This window comes from Carya illinoinensis, chromosome 13 (genome assembly GCF_018687715.1).
Source record: "Carya illinoinensis cultivar Pawnee chromosome 13, C.illinoinensisPawnee_v1, whole genome shotgun sequence".
NCBI classification, from domain to species: domain Eukaryota; kingdom Viridiplantae; phylum Streptophyta; class Magnoliopsida; order Fagales; family Juglandaceae; genus Carya; species Carya illinoinensis.
This window is the reverse complement of record NC_056764.1, coordinates 24,815,009-24,832,716: the sequence shown is the minus strand read 5'-3', so window position 1 is coordinate 24,832,716 and position 17,708 is coordinate 24,815,009. Positions and strand designations below refer to the sequence as shown.

The 17,708-nt window shown below is 36.8% G+C and overlaps 1 pseudogene; it reads left to right on the top strand.

Moving 5' to 3' along the window:
* The first annotated feature begins 15,885 nt into the window (after positions 1-15,885).
* On the top strand, positions 15,886-16,290 carry LOC122292884 (annotated as a pseudogene).
* Positions 16,291-17,708: the final 1,418 nt, after the last annotated feature.

The following is a 17,708-nucleotide window of genomic DNA, read 5'->3' as shown; positions in this document are numbered from 1 at the left end:
ATTTTGAAGAAACTCCATCGAGTCCCTCTGAGTTGAGCCTGAACAGAGATCTTTGAAATAATACAAGTCTATGGATACTGTTCCCCCCCTCCCCACTTTCCACCTGTTCTTGCCAAACACCTCTGTCATCTTGCAACTTATGGATATTGTTCTTTCTCCTTCTCTGAGATGCTTTTGAATGAAATAACTTTGTATTCTGGTCACACTTAGCTATTAGAGAAGAATTTTGTATTCGATTAGTGGTATTAGAGAAGAACTTATCGAATGATTAGTGGTATTATATATGTGTGTCAGGTGTTAGGGTACTCTCATTGAATTACCTATAGTCCAACTTTAGCTAAAATTGAGCGAATATGCCCCTTAAAACTCGCACATTGAATTAGGCATATGTATAAAAATTTGACAATTAACTACAGTAGCTAAACAAATATGTTGAACTACAGTAACTTAGCTAAAGGCTTATATTATTTCTCACTCCTTTCAAATTCGTAGGAAAAAACTCCCTATTTTTCCTCCCATTTCACTCAACCTTCTCCCCATTCTCTCTCTCACTCCTGTAACTGTCTCCCCATTTTGATCTCTCACTCTCAAAATCGCTCTCCCGATTCTCTCTCTCACTCCCGAAATCACTCTTCCAATTTTTATTTTAATTCTCGAAACCCCTCCCTACCGAACCATCTTCACCATGCCCTCTCCACTACTGAGCCCTCGTGAAGCCTCTCTTTCTCGATGATAACTCTCCCCCTTGATGATAGCTTGCTTGTTAATTTCTGTACTTTATCTCTTCTCCTAACTGTCTTCCCTTTTCTGTCATCATTTGCTCTTATTCAGATGGTTATTTTCTTAATTATTTTCTGTAAAATTTGTTGATTTTTCTTAGTGTTGAGCATAGTTATTTTTTTTATTTGTGATTTAATGGAGACAAGCATGCTGATTTGGTTATTGTTGATTTTTTTTTTGTTTGAAAAAATAGTAAGAGATTTTATTGTTGATTTGGATTTTGTTGATTTTTTATTTTTTTTCTTCATTTCGTTTGTGATTTTATTATTGAATCATTTGTTGTTATTTAAGTGTTCCAGAGCTCGTTAGAACTAGGAAATGAACTACAAATGTTAATGAACAGATTCACCATTTACACATGGAGTAGATGTATGCATTAGAAAAGTAAAAATAGATGGTTGGAAAGAGGGATAGTGATATGATTTATTGGAGATAACAAGCAATGTAAGTATAGAGAGCATGAACCGATAATTCGAAGCATATAGGGCCATGGTTTTAGAAAATGGGATGTTGACCATTCAGAAAACAAGTATTTTTGGTCGGTTTGCAAATTCCATTAAGCCTTACAAACTATATACCTTGGATTCATCCTTGCATATTAGCACAGTTTGGTTGGCCTCCTAGCTCTAGGATTGATATAGACCTTACTTAAGCTTCTCAACAATCTTAAGTTGATTGTCTTGCTTTCTTGATCATAGCTTGGACATCTACACTTCCTAGAAACAAAAATAATTGAATCATTTCGTGACATTCTACAGAGAATTTGTCTGCATAATTTTATCCTCTGAGTATTACATTTTTTTTTTTTTTGAAATGGCATACCTGGTAGGGTCATCAACAGTGATCACCATCTCAATCTTAATATATTTCTCTTGGTTGCTTTTGTATAGTGGTTGGGGTTACTTGCTATTTTTCACCATATACTTTGTTTTGCTGTTTTGATGAACCTATACTTCGTTGGACACCTTTTGAACTTTTTATGAACTTTTGATGGCTGGATAGATTATGTAGTGACTAGACAAATTATGAACTTTTGTTTGATAGATAATGTAGTATCTGGGCAAATTATGTAGTGGCTAGACACATGTATGAACTTTTGATGAACATATTATATGATGGCTTGACAAATGTATGAACTTTTGATGGCTGGACAGATTAAGAGTGCAAGGTTGTAATGATTTGCTACTGATAAATTATGAAAATGAGTTGGTGTTGAGAAATTATGCAAGGCGTCTAATGTTTTGTATTTGAATATGAAGTTAATTTTGGTTGATAGATGGATTTTTTGTATTTTGACATAGAGATGGTTGGAAATTATGAAAATGAAAATAAAAAGTATTTTAAAAATAATTAAATAATGCATTAAAAAGTATATACAAAATTTTTAAAAAATAATATTATTTTTTTGTTATAGAGAGTAAGATAACTAGTCCAATGTGAAATACAAGTTTTGAGTGATTAGGCATAAGGCAGAAATAGCATATTAGCCATACTTTGCGTAACTTTCGAGTTACACGATCGAGAGATCTCCCGTTACACCTCTCGCCAAGAGTTGTGTAGTTGAAAGATTCCCCCACCACACTTTTCTTGCCAAGGTAATGTGGTCGAGGGATTCTCCCACTACCTTAACTTTAAAGTTACATGCTTGTGGTGATCTTCTATTACACCTGTTGCTAAGAGTTGCATAGTCGAGGAACTCTCTTCCCATGCTCTTCTCACCAAGGTAATTTGGTTGAGGGACTCTCCAATGGACCTAATTCTAAGGTTACATGGTTGAGGGACCTCCCACATAACCTCACACCATCCTAATCAAAAGAAGGAAATAAGTAAAGGACGAGAGAAGGAACAATATATTTCAATAGGAAATAAGTATTTCACATAGCAATTTGTTCATTGTTCTTTTGTTAGCCATGGGAACAAACAAACTACTACCTTACTTCCAAAAAAAGGGAACCATGCGTACTCCATGTTGTGTAGTGATGCACTGTGAGGCATGCATTGTAGTGATGTGTGTCTTAGTGTCGATGGAAGAGAGACTTCACGTGAGTGTACTCTGTGCAATGTCATGATACACCAGATGGCATGTCACGAAGGGTTGGATGGCTTAGCGGAGAAGCATGGATTGTATGGTGTAGCGTCGAAATTGTATAATAGTGTCCCAGAGCAGTAGTGATGTGGCCTTTGGTCCGAGGTAACAGGTGTTACCTTGTGGTTGAATTGTGGTTGAAAATATGTGTGAAGTGGTGAAAGGGTATCAGAAAGTGCAACGGAAGCATGATAGGTGTTGTGCCGTAACTTGAGAATTTATCTCGAGCTACGTGAAGTGACAGAGGTGCATTCTGGATGCAATCCTCTTGTTAAGTATTGTGATGAACTTGTATAGGGCTAAGAAGTAGGAAGAGTCCCATCGACCGAGTCTGAGCAAGTTGGTATCGAAGTATAGAGTTCGTTTATATAAGCGGGCGTCCATTGGAATTATAAGTTATTCTTAGGTGATAAAAGGGGATGAGATATAGGTGTCTTTGGTGAGACACGTGTACCAGACTCGTTCACCATATATAATGGGTAAGCTTTCCTCATCATGGTTACATGGTGTTTTAGCCCCAGAGTTAGCTTAAAGTCATGTAGCCGAACTGGTTGGTAATAAGAATTTAGTATGTGCTAGGATACGTGAAGGTAGTAACGGGGAAGTTGTCTAAAGTTAGAACGCATGAATCTGTTAGTTGGAATCATGCGTCAGAATGTGGAAATAGAAGAATGAAACAAAGGTCTTAGTGTCTTAACACTACAAAAAAAGGCTAAATTGGCGGCGTTTATAAGCACGGCGTTTGTTTATGCGCCAGTAGATATATAAATTTTCCGGCGAATAATTTTTCCGCCAGTAAATTATTGAACTTCCTGGCGTTTAAATTTTTACGTCGGTAATAATTTATGGTGTTGGCGGCGTATATAACAACGCCGCCAATATAGTAATGATGCGCCGGGACATTAATGGCGTTGGCGGCGTTTATATTGTTACGCTGGAAATAATATTTTTTTTTGTTGGCGTTTAAACAAATGCCAATAATTTATTAATTATACGCCGTTATATTAACCGTGTTTGTCGGCGTTTCTAATATACCGGCGGTAATAACATATAACATCAGCGGCGTTTCACAAAATGCCTACAATTGATAGAGTTTACGCCGACAAAGTATTGAGTTTTTCAACGTTTATATCGTTTAAATAAATGCTGGCCATTGGTTAATTTTACGCCGGCGTTTATATTGTTACGCCGGAAATAATTATATACATTGGTGGCGCTTATAAAATGTCAAAATTTGATCAATGAAACGCCGGTAAAACTATTATAGATTTATTGGTAATAAAATAAATAAAATAAAATAAAATAAAATAACTTATTTAAATGATACGAAAATACACCCAAAAATTGTGCAAGTCTCGTACAATATTTCTTTTGAAAACAATAGAGTCTATTATTTAAAATTTAATCTTTTAATATGGATCTTATATTTATTCTTTTTTTAAAAAAAGTGTGTGTTGCTTGCAAACTTTATGACAAGATATGTTAAACATCATACTAAGATTCACAACTTCCAACAAGAGTAGTAAAAATAATGCATAATCCAACACTTCTCCTTTAATTTCATAATTCATCCTAATTCCAACTTAACAAAACATAGCAAACGTCGATATATGGCATAACCATAAATATAGTCTCAATTAAGGAAAGTTGTGAATACCACCAAAACAAAGCAAATGTCGATATATTGCAAATACCATAAATATAGTCTCAATTATAGTCTCACTTATAATCCCGACCCTCAATCATCGTCCTCTTCATTCTCTTCCTCTTCTTCATCTTCCTCTTGATCTTCTTCCTCTTCAGAATTTTCCTCTTCTTCATCTTTCTCTTCCTCTTCATTCTCTTTTCGATTTTGTCCTGAAGCCTGAATATAAATTCAAATGAGGGTCCAAAAATTTCAATAGAAGGTTGATTTATATCGACTAAACATATGTGAGGTGCTCACCTGTGCATGCACGAATGTGTTTACTAAGTTCCGTAATTCAGCTAATTCGTTACGCATTTTCTCAAACTCTTCCTTTGATACACCATCTTCTTGGTTTGAAGTCGGTAGTGAATGTTGACAAGTTTGCTTTGTAGGGGTTGGCCCAAAACCCAAACCACGCACACGTCCAGGCCGTTCTGGTCCCATGACTTTTGAATAAACATCATCTGATGCCCAAGTCATGGTTCCTCCAGACCCCATGTCTATAGAATTCGTGTCCTGTGTTAAAAGTTCCTCCATCTCAACCTGTAATAGATAATAAAAAATACACATTATTCTTCATTTATAAATCCTTTAAAATTAAAAAAGTTATAAATTTGAAAATAAACATACCACTTTCTTCCTCGTGTTATCATTGTAGTGTGTGCCATCCTTTTTCTTATGGGTCTTGACAAACAATTGGGCTCGACTTGGCATTGCCCCAGTTGATTTTTTCTACGTCCAATATTTTAGATTAAACACATATATCGAAAACAAAGAACTAACAAATATTCAACAATAAATAAATATTAAATAAATAAATACCATATCATGGGCATATCTTGCTAAACTTTTTGATCCTCCACTATGAACAACCACCTGCTTCTTACGACACTCTTTGTTTTTATTACATTTGGACTGCAACATGTAAAATATTATGAGAATTATAATTAAAATAACTAGTTGGTTGACTTTATAAATCTATAATAGAAATACACGCATTGTTACCATATATTCTGGATCAAACCAGAGATTGGCCAACTCTGCTAGTTGCTCTAAGTCCACCATATCGGGACTTGCCCTTGCCACAACTTGTGCTGCAGAGGTGTCTTTTTCATTAAGTAGCTTTTTCTTCAATTCATGCTTATAGTCTTTCCATTTCTTTCCCAAGTCCTTTAGTATCCATTTTTTGAATACATCCAATTTGTCATCAGGAACTTTAAACTTGCCCTACAGTCAAAATAAATTTACACGAGTAACTAGCTTTCTAACAAAATTTTCAGAATATACCTATTTAAATAATAATAATATTTAAATATGAAAAATCATATATACCTTTATAAGACCCCACGCTTCCTCCTTTATGGTTTTAGGTACTGACCTCCAATCTTTGTAAATTATCGGAACCAACTTATTACTTCTCGCTATCAGACCACCAAACCTTACCACCTTTGAGTCTTGCTTTTTGATGGGCTGACCAAGATTGTTGAGCTCCATTTCAATTCTCTCCCCTTCTGGAAGATGCCAAATGTCATGAATAGAGTGCAATAATCTCTTTACTCGATCTCCATTACTATCTGCAAAAATAGATTTAGTTACAGTGTTAGTATTTCGTAAATCTGCAGTCATTGTGAAATAAATAATAAGTAAGAAAAACAAAAACATACCGACGATGATGAGAAAGCGATCTCCATTGTCAAAACACATATCGACATTTTCTGCTTCCGAACTAGGTGCTATTGGTACAGATGTGCATGGCTCGGTCTCTCTGCTCATCTCCATGTGTGTGGATAGTTGGCCTCCCATTTGACTCGATGTGGAAGGTTGGGTCCCTTGCTGGTAAGATGGTAATGGTTGGGAAGGACAATCTATAGAAGGTTGGGTCCCTTGCTGTGAAGATAATGATGGTTCTATAGGAGATTGGGTCCCTTGCTGTGAAGATAATGATGGTTGGGAAGGACAATCTATAGAAGGTGGTGACTCCACCATCCTATCAACGGAAAGGGGTGGCCCATCGACAGAGGGTAATGAATGGGCTGCCCTATCAGATTGTGGCTCACTATGGACAGCTTGTAGTCTTGTAGATTGTCTTCGCAACTGTGGTATGGACATCTTTGCCTTCTTTTTTGGACCCATTGTACCTATACAAAAACAAATTTACATATATGCAAATCAAACGAAATAATAATATTTAGAGCATGATAATAACATAATAATATATTTCTTACTCAACACTATTGGGGAGTTTCGATCGTCATTCCGTCTATATCATTTCGTGTCCACACAACATCGTCAATACCGGGTTCAATAGCTTCATGGTTGGAAGTGTTAATACAATATTCGTTGACTAAATATTCATCCTCATCATCGTCAGTCACTTCCTCTTCACCAGTGTCATACACGTCTCTTGGTTTTGTCTTAACAACCACAACCCAATTTGGGCATCTTTCATCTGCCACATAAAATACTTGAGATACTTGGGAAGATAAAACAAACGGATCATCAGTTATCCGACTACCAGTGTGTACTAAATGAGAAAAATTTACAAGAGTAAAGCCAAACTCGTCCACCTTCAAACCTCTACCCCGAGCAACGTCTGCCCAATCACATTTGAATAACACATATCGAGACCCATCATAATACATAACCTCAATTATGCGTGTTAATTGGCCATACCAAGCAGGGCCATCTTGATCATTACATACACTAACACCACAATTCTGAGTTTTCTTCCCATTTTCATAATTCCTAGTGCGAAATTTTGTGCCATTAATGACAAATCGCTTAAATTCTTTGGCAACTTGCATGGGACCTTTAGAATGCATTACGACTTTATGGCCCAATTCACTTCTTCCATTGTCATCCATTTTCATTACCTGAAAGGTTGGATTATTAGCATTGATTAAAATGACGAAAAAAAGCTACAGAGGCATAATAAAATTGGTCTTAGGTGTAATCCTTACATAGTCTTGGAACCAATTACAAAATTGGTCTTCGTGCCTCTTCTGTAATTCATCATTCGATAAATGATTCCCATCAACTGTATTCCGTATTATTTCCAAGTGCATCCTATATATGTTCATGACATCACAAATGTATGTTATAATTACACAATATGAATGAAACATAATTTGATTCGTACGTATTAAGCATTGCAACTCACATGCGGAATGGAGTGAAATCGTCAGAGTTGAAGAGAATATAGCGATGTGCTTGGGTCCACGATGTAAAATCGAGTCGGACGTCAATTACTTTCCCTTTAGAATCATCCAGGTTTCTAGACGGTCTATTGAAAACCGTTTGAGCGGATTCTAAATAACGAGAACAAAACGTCAATAATTCCTCCAACAAATACCCTTCAGCAATGGAACCTTCTGGTGCAGCTTTGTTACGCACATGAAAAGTGTAGGTACCTACCACATAAATCATTAGATGACTTTTACTATTTTTTTTTTTAAAAACAAATCTCATTCAACTGATATTTATGTGTTTTTAATTCAATAACTATAGCATACCTTTCAACGGGATACATCCATCGATAATGAACAGGTCCTCCAAGCTTACATTCTGCAACTAAATGTATAGTCAAGTGCACCATAACCGTGAAAAATGATGGCGGAAACATCATTTCTAATTGGCACAATATGTAAGGTATTCTAGATTCCAATCGGTCCAAATCTTCAAGCCGCAATGTTTTGGAACAAATTCCCCTGAAGAATCCAGATAGCTCGATTAATGGTTCTATTACCTTCTTAGATAATGACCCACGTAATGCAATTGGCAGGAGTTGTTGCATCAGTATGTGGCAATCATGACTCTTCATGCCCACTATAGTACGGTGTTAAAGCTTGACACAACGTGAAACATTTGAAGAATAACCATCTGGTACTTTTACATTTTGTATAACCTTCAACAAGTCTTCTTTCTCTTTGTTACTCATTGTGAAAATAGCTGGAGGCAAATATGTCTTCTCTGCAGCTGTTATAACCGGATGAAGTTGTGGTCTCAAACCCATCTCTTGTAAGTCAAGGCGTGCCTTTATGCCATCCTTTGATTTTGTATCAATATTCAACAGTGTGCCGACAATGTTATCCACCACATTTTTTTCTATGTGCATCACATCAAGATTATGACGCAATAAATTATCTTTCCAGTAAGGCAAACTAAAGAAAATACTACATTTCTTCCATGAGTGTTCCTTAACATTAGTCGACCCCACAACTCTTTTTCTTTTACGATCTGTTCTATCATTGCAATTTAAATCATCTAACTGTTCCAAAATTTCATCAGGTGTTGGCATAGTAGGTGAAGGATCAATTTCTCGTGTCCCATCAAATGTTTTTGCCATCATTCTCCACCTATGATCACTTGGCAAGAATCGTCTATGCCCCATATAGGAAAACTTTTTTCCATGTTTCAGCCATCTAGATCGTGTGTTACCCATACAACAAGGACATGCTAAACGACCTTTCGTACTCCACCCAGACAAATCACCATACGCAGGGAAATCATTTATCGTCCACATTAAAACCGCCCGCATTGTGAAGATCTCTTTGGAGCAAACATCATAGGTTGGAGCTCCAACCTCCCATAATTCCTTTAATTCTGATATTAGAGGCTATAAGTATACATCTATATTCATTGAAGGTGATGATGGTCCCGGTATAATCAACGATAGCATGAAACTTGATCGTTTCATGCACATCCAAGGAGGTAAATTGTAAGGTACCAACATAACCGGCCAAGTACTATAGGAAATGCTCATGTTTCCAAAAGGATTAAAGCCATCTGCAGATAAACCAAGCCTAACATTGCGGGGGTCAGACGCAAAATCATCATGTTGTGAATCAAACGTCTTCCAAGCCATGCCATCTGCTAGATGCCTTAGTACCCCATCATTACTGCGGCCTATAGCATGCCATTTCATTTGTGAAGAAGTCTTCGATGACATAAAAAGCCTTTGCAACCTTGTCTTTAACGGAAACCACCGTAATATTTTAGCTGGACTTCTTTTACCTTTTCTAGACCTATCATCCATAGACTCTTTTTGCTTCCATTTTGACGCTCCGCATACCACGCATGTTTCCAGATTCTCATTGTCCTTCCAAAATAACATACAACCATTGGGACATACTAAGATCTTCTCGTATCCAAGACCTAACTCATTCATGTACTTCTTCGCCTCGTACGTATTTTTAGGAAATGATGCTCCTGGTGGGAGCAACTCATTCACAAATTCAAGTAGTTCTGTGAATATGCTATTACTCAATCCACCCAAACACTTCATATTCCAGAGACGTACAATAGCACTAAACTTAGTATGTTTTGTGCACCCTTCATATAATGGTTCATCAGCATCTTTCAACATATTGTAAAATTTATTAACTCTTTCGCTAGAACCTTGTCGATTTTCATTTTGCACTCCAGCCTCTCCAGCATCCACACCTATTTCAGGCCCACCCTCCACTATTTCAGGATCAAACATGGGGAAAACATCATGTAACATGGTTGTCATCCCACCAGAGCCTTCATTTATTTGCTCATTATTATTTTGGGCATCAGTAGCATGGTAAGATGCCTCCCCTATTCTCTCCCCATGAGCATGCCAAATGGTGTAACCTTGAGAAATTCCATAGCTAATCAAATGATCATATACCATGTGGGGCATGAACATCTTACGTAATCCACATTTTCTACATGGGCAACAAATCGGCGAATCTGTATCACAATGCTCGCATGCAAACTTCAAAAAGTCATTGACACCATCGACATACTCTTGTGTATGTCGAGGTTTTTTCATCCAACTTCTATCCATAGCTTAACTATATAATAAATATGAAAACAAAATAGAATCAAAATGCAAGATCATCAATAATTTTAAACTTCGATTATAAATAGAATAAATTATAATACATGTTGAGATACGGATTGGGAGATGGTTTAATTAAACGATGGTGATGGTTTAAAGGCCTATAATAATTTCCTTCTAGAAGTAAGGTGTACTACATGGAGCCGACAACAAACAAATTAACAAGCACCAAAAGTTAACAATTTGAGAGACAAAGATTTCTCCCTCAACATGTATTAATGTTCTACTGTATTAAGACAAGAATATTATAAACATAATTTCTTTGGATTTTTCAGTTGCTTTCTTTGGATTTGGAGTCTCTAATTAATCAAGGCATGGTGGGCTTATCACATAAGCAGAAATTAGTAGAGGAAGCTCTTATTCACTCATATGAAATTGCACTTGGTGGTGGGCGTTTTATATCTATGGTATTGCAAATGATGTTAAATCTATAAATCTCATTAAAGTGACAAACTTTCATCTTTACAATTCCAACATGAGCAAATGTTATTCATGTTGAAATTCGAAGTAAGATGCTTTCTCTCCTCTACTCCCCAAACCCTCACATAAATAACCTTATAAGATGGTTAATCTTATGGTTGGCACTGGAGCAGTGTCTGTATACCAAACTCTGTTATTACCATTAGCAATGAAATAAGTCCCACTTTAAAAAGTGCCTTGTGGAACCCCCCATCTCCATAAATCAGACATTTTTTACAACTACACAACAAAGACAACAACTCATGTCCGAAAGAAAGCAGATTCATGAAACAAATACGAAAATCTAAAACTTAGAATATAGACATTATTGCTTTGTGCCCAATTGTGCTATGTCCTTGATCTAATCGCTAAAGCTAAAAAAAAGCCATTAAGGATTAAACCATTAGCATTAACACAAGAAGACAGGCCGCCCCGACAACCATTTGCTCTTACTCGTTCTATTCCTCTGTTTTCATGGAAACCAAACAAAAGAAAATCTACCAATCATACTTAAATAACTATATCAGTGATAATAGTTTGTAGCTAGGGAACTTGTAAATAAAATGGGAAACCATCAACTGTGTTGAGAAACCATCAACTTCTAAATAAAAACGCAATAAATTTGGTACTGACCTGTACGTATATGGCGCCCTCTACTACAGCCTCTGTATTACCGTGTACCATGGCTTTCGATATGCACAATATGGAGTGCTCTGTTTTGAACCTACAAAACAGAGCCTGTCTTCTATCAATCGATGGACACTGTGACAGAGAAATTGCACTTGGTTTGAGCGGGTTTCCGTGTGGGGACGTTGTTCTGTGGAGGATAAGATGTGATCAGGCCGGGCGATGTGAAGGGACGCTCTGTTGAGCCGTTGCTCTGTCGGAACGTAATGCACGAGAGAAGTGTACGTGTGGCGGCAACCCTAGCCATGTTAATTATGGGGAAGATCAAACGGCAAGATATTCCAGCGCTGGTGGTGGAAAAAAATAATAATCAACATGCAATAAATTAAATACCCGACATGGCTATAAATAATTATTGAGAAAATACTTTGATCATTGGAATGTGACGTTTATGGGTGCAGATCCTTGAAGATTTAAGTATGCGTGAGATAATTAACTATGGAATGTTAAATCTATTTAAGAATCTCTTTATTTTCTATAAGTAGAGCTTAGTTGACTTTATTATAAGGATTTATTTCCTGTCATTAGTTATTGGCTTAATTTAGTTTTAGACAAATAAATGGTTCTAGTAAATTTGAGTGAATTATATTTCATATATTAAGGTTTAGTGGTCAAGTTGTTTCAAGAAAGATTTCAATCGAACTACATTTTATTATTTAAAACTAGGAGTTAAGAGTTTCTTTAAGGTCTAGTGATCAAGTTCTATATATTTGTTGTCGAAGATCTTAAGCAATTTCTTAATCATTTGATTTTCAAGCATTAGCCTTGTACAAGCATTTTCATAAGTGATATAGTATTAGTATAGTGATTTATATAATAATTTATATATAGACTTAAATTATATTACTAATAGAATTAGAGTACGTATTAGTATAAGACCGTAAAGTATAAATTGTAATTAATATACATTATATACTAATGTATATTAGTATTACTAATGTACTAATATAGTCATTAAAATGAATATATTGAGAATTTATTAATTAAGGGATAAAATGTTATTAATATATATATTATATTTGCTGTCGAAGATCTTAAGAAATTTCTTGATCATTCGATCTACAAGCGTTAGCCTTGTACTCTGGCTAGGCTGCCACAATTTGATTGGCATTATAGTATCGTGTTGAAAAGTTTGTGTTGGTAGTATGTTTATATCATTAATAGTTTAGTATTACTATATCACTATAATTAATAGTATCATAGTTATTGAGGGAAAAATGAGCGTGTTGGCATATTCTTGTGAAAACCTGTGTAAAATAGTGTTGTAACAAGTGTTGTTGCGGAAGGCTTGAAGTGGGCTGGAAGTGTGCTCATTATTGGTCAAAAGAAGCGACTTCGCTCGACCCTCGCTCGACAGAGCGCTCGAGCGAACTCAGGCAGATTCAACCGCTCGACCATTGCTCGACATACGGCTCGAGCAAACTCTGGCAGATTCAACCGCTCGACCATCGCTCGACATACGGCTCGAGCGAACTCAGGCAGATTCAACTGCTCGACCCTCGCTCGACACTGAGCTCAAGCGAACCCAGGCAGAGTGTGTCGCTCGACCCTCGCTCGACACTGAGCTCGAGCGAACTCAGGCAGAGTCGACCGCTCGATACTCGCTCGACATGGCGCTCGAGTGAACTCAGGCAGATTTCGGCGCTCGACCTTCGCTCGACACTTCGCTCGAGCCAATGTTCCAGATCACTTACAATGTAGGGTTTTGAACGCCTCATTTGATGGGAACTATAAATAGAACATGTTAGCTTCTGTTCTATGTGTAGAGAATCAGAGCAAAAACCCTAAGGGCCTCCAAGAACATCTTAGAGCAATCTCTCCCCCATTTGATTGATTCTTTCTTGGAAAAACATTTCTCCACCACAACATACACAAAAATCAACTTTTACTTGAGTCCATTGAAGTGGACATTTTTGTTGGCCGGAAGAGTCCGGAGCTGCCGTTGATGCAGAGATCGAGAGGTTCTCGTGGGAAGCTATAGGAAGGTCGGAGTTCCGACACTACATGCGTGTAGAGATCGAGTGGGTCACTCGTGGTGTTGCAAGCCAAGTTTAGCTACTACAAAGGTTTTGTGAGTGTTCTAAATTGGTTGTAACAAACTAAAGTTTCTATAGTGGATTTGAGGTGGTGTCTTACACCCGGAGTGGTTTTAGATTTTGAAGAGGTTCTTCAAATGAGTTTCCACTCCGTGAACAAAATCATGTGTTGATTATTTGTGTTATTTGTTTCATTTATTATCTGCTTGTTTGATTAATTTTCAAAAGGCCATAAAAATTAGACTACACCTATTCACCCCCCCTCTAGGTGTAGTGTTGTGTAGAACCACTGCTTTTTCAATAGTGATATAGTATTAGCACTACAAAGAATATGGCTTTTTACATCGATTTTTTATATGTGGCAAAGAATTGGATGCAAATGTGTAGTAATTGCTTCGAGTTCCGGATGGATGCACATTAACAGCATGAGTTTTATAAAACCATGTGAGATGTTTTCGCTCGACCCTCGCTCAACAGGGCGCTCGAGTGAACTCAGACAGAGTTGAACGCTCGACCCTCGCTCGACATGGCGCTCGAGCGAACTCAGACAGAGTTGAACGCTCGACACTCGCTCAACACTGCGCTCGAGCGAAATCAGACAGAGTTGAACGCTCGACACTCGCTCGACACTGCGCTCGAGCGAAATCAAACAGAGTTGAACGCTCGACACTCGCTCGACACTGCGCTCGAGCTAACTTAGGCAGATTGGAATGCTCGACTTTCGCTCGACACTGAGCTCGAGCGAACTCAAGCAGAATGTCTAATATAAGCATAAAGTATATTACTTATAATGGTATTAGATTGTTAGTATAAGGCCATACAGTATAAATTGTAATTAATATACATTATATACTAATTAATATACATTAGTAACTAATATAATTATCAAGAAGAATATATTGAAAATTTATTAAACAATAAAATGTTATTAATATATATGTTATATTTAAAGCATATGATTAAATAAATATTCATGTTTAAGATTATAATAAATTAATAATTGTCTTATATATATTTTTTATATTAACATAAAATTATAATAACATTATCTTTTATATAACATAATTATATATATTATATAATATAATTTATAAAAAATATTATATTAACATCTCAATTATACATAAGATTGGAATATTTAGATCAAAGAGTAATAAGCAAGCATAATATTATAAGTTGGCGCCTTCAGCCCACCTCAAATATTCGTACATACCCACACATATAATTTCCCTCAAAATATGGTCAAAACAAAAACTAAGTTGGCGCCCTAAACGTTCCTCAAATTTTCATAAAATTTAAATTTCCCTCCCACGGCTTACACACTGCAGACGTTCTGCTTTCCAACTTATAAGTACATCTTATTCCTTCTTTTTGCTTCTAGGGCTTCAGAGTATCAACCAACAATTTTACCATCACCACACACACGCCGTCAACCAAGGAGATGCAGCCCAATGTAGTCGAGTCCTCTCCTGCACAACGGAAGTCCCTCCAACCAACGCCACCACCTTTCGCACTTGGAAAGATGCATCGGAAGCCACAGAGATGCCAATTCAAGAACCAGCAACCACCTACATATAAGTACCGAACCAGCCTCTGTTTTAAGCAAGAAGAACAGAGCATTATTCTCCAAACCGAGGGCCATGTCTTGCTGCAGTTGGGCCATGTGTTTCTGCATATAAGCATAAAAAATCTTCTTTGTTATTCTCATGGCATTGTTTCTGTGTATGCTTTCTCTATTTCAAAAGCTATGGAACATTTTAAAAAATTTAACCGTTTTAACTTACAGAGAGCAATGAGTATTACTCCATCCATGGCACATCAAGTGATACAGGTACCAGGTTGCCATATTTCTATTAGTCTATGCATCTTGATCTAGTTCTAGATAGCGAGTTCATTTCCATCAACACTTTTTTTTTTAAAGATTTTTTTTTTTTTTTCCGTTTGGACCTAGATTCACTGCTAACAAATGTCTCCGTAGTGACTTTTCAGGTTCTTAGATCTGGGATATATTACGAATATGTGGTGGCTCCATATAAGGCTGGTGCACGGTTGGCATATCTGTGCAGACTTGAAGCTGAAAAGGGTGGTATCATTTCTGTGATTACCAAATATAGTGATCTAATAGCATATGGTTTCCAAGCTGTAAGAACTACCCATAAATTTTTTGACATTATGCAGATGGAGGTCTACTGCGCGCTTCCTGAAAACATTAGTGAATATGGTGTTTTAAGCAATGTGCACAGATTGGTAAGGGTTTGAAGAAGTAGTTTACACAGAAGCCAAGATGTAGAACGAAGAGGGGCTTATTACCGAGCTTTACATTCCTAGGAAATGCATATTTACAAACAGGTTGATTACTTCAAAGGACCATGCTTCCGTTTAGATCAACGTCGGGCATTTGGATGAGAATGGCGTGTACAACGGCCATTTTTCCACCTTTGTTCTCTGTGGATTTGTTCGAGCTCAGGGAGATGTTGACAGTGGGCTTGATCGCCTTTGGCAGAAAAAGAAAGTTGAAGTTCGTCAACAGTAGAGTAATGGAGAGAGAATCTAGTTCATTATCGTGTTTGAAATACTGTTCTTAGGTCGATGCAATGTGGTCTAAGGATTTTGACTCCTTTCATTAGTTTTATGAATATTGAAATTACTTTATGATCTTTCACGTGTGGCTGTTTGAATTGTGGATATGGCATAAAATCTAATATACCTTTTACAAAAAAAAAAAAGCAATGTGCACATTGTACTAATTTTTAAATACTGTTAATTAATGCAATGCGGCTGTAACGTATTCGTAATGGCGTTTATATTGATGTCGTTAATTTAAAAAATATGTCGGCAATGAATTAGTGGCAGCGTTTAAAAACTTTATGGTGGCGTTTAGATAAACGCCGTTAATAAATTCAATATGCTGTCAATGTACTATTAGTGACATTTAAATAAATGCCACTAATTTATATGATGCGTTGGCAACGTAATGGGGCGGCGTTTAAATAAATGCCATTAATAAATTCGCCAAATTACTAGTAGCGGCATTTATCGTAACGCTGCTATTTTAAAAAAGTGGTGGCGATCATATAAACGCCGTTAACAAATTTAATGTGCCACTGCCAATGTACTATTAGTGGCATTTAAATAAATGCCAGTAATTTATATGACTCGTTGGCAACGTAATGGGGCGGCGTTTAAATAAATGCCGTTAATAAATTCGCCAAATTACTAGTAGCGGCATTTATCGTAACGCTACTATTTTAAAAAGTGGTGGCGGTCATATAAACGCCGTTAACAAATTCAATGTTCCGCCGCTAATGTACTATTAGTGGCATTTAAATAAATGCCGCCAAAGTTGCATGCTGCGTCGGTAATGTAGTAGCAGCGGCGTTTAAGGTAACGCCGCTAGTATATGCAAGGGATGGCAACGATAAATTGGCGGCGTTTCCAGAAACGCTGTTAATGTGGGTATTGTGGTGGCGTTTCAAAAAATGACGCTAAATTGATACAAACGCCACTAATGGGATTTACAAATACTGGCGTTTGCGCAAACGCCGGAACAATGAAAATAGCGACCCTCCAGTACTGGCGGACAGTTATGCCGTTAGAAAAACGCCGCGAATTAAGTAGCGGCGTTTTTTGGGATAGTTGCCGGCGTATAACCAACGCCGCCAATTTAGCCTTTTTTTGTAGTGTAACCCTAAGGTGAATCATAGAGGTTCACTTTAAGGAATAAGACCCCGAAAGTTTTAGAATAGTAAATGGCACGTAAGAGCCCAGGAATGGATGGAGAGTGTTCCAAGTGAAGCATAGTTCTATTTTAGAATAGTTACTTATGCATTAGATAGATGATGACATAAGGTTATATGTATGCATGTAGGTTGCCATATGACATGCACACGAATGGACTACATGGATTGAGTATGGCATGAAGCTCAGGTAAGTATTGCGTTCATACTATTCTAGAATTTTCTTATATGTAAACAAAGATGAAAATGAAATATTTTCTCTAAAAGGAAGACAAAACTTTTTCTCCACAAGATGCACTTTAAGAAGAAAAAGAAAATGAAGCTTAAGTTTTCAAGTATAAGTATGTAGCGGTCCTCCTTGGCAGTCCCT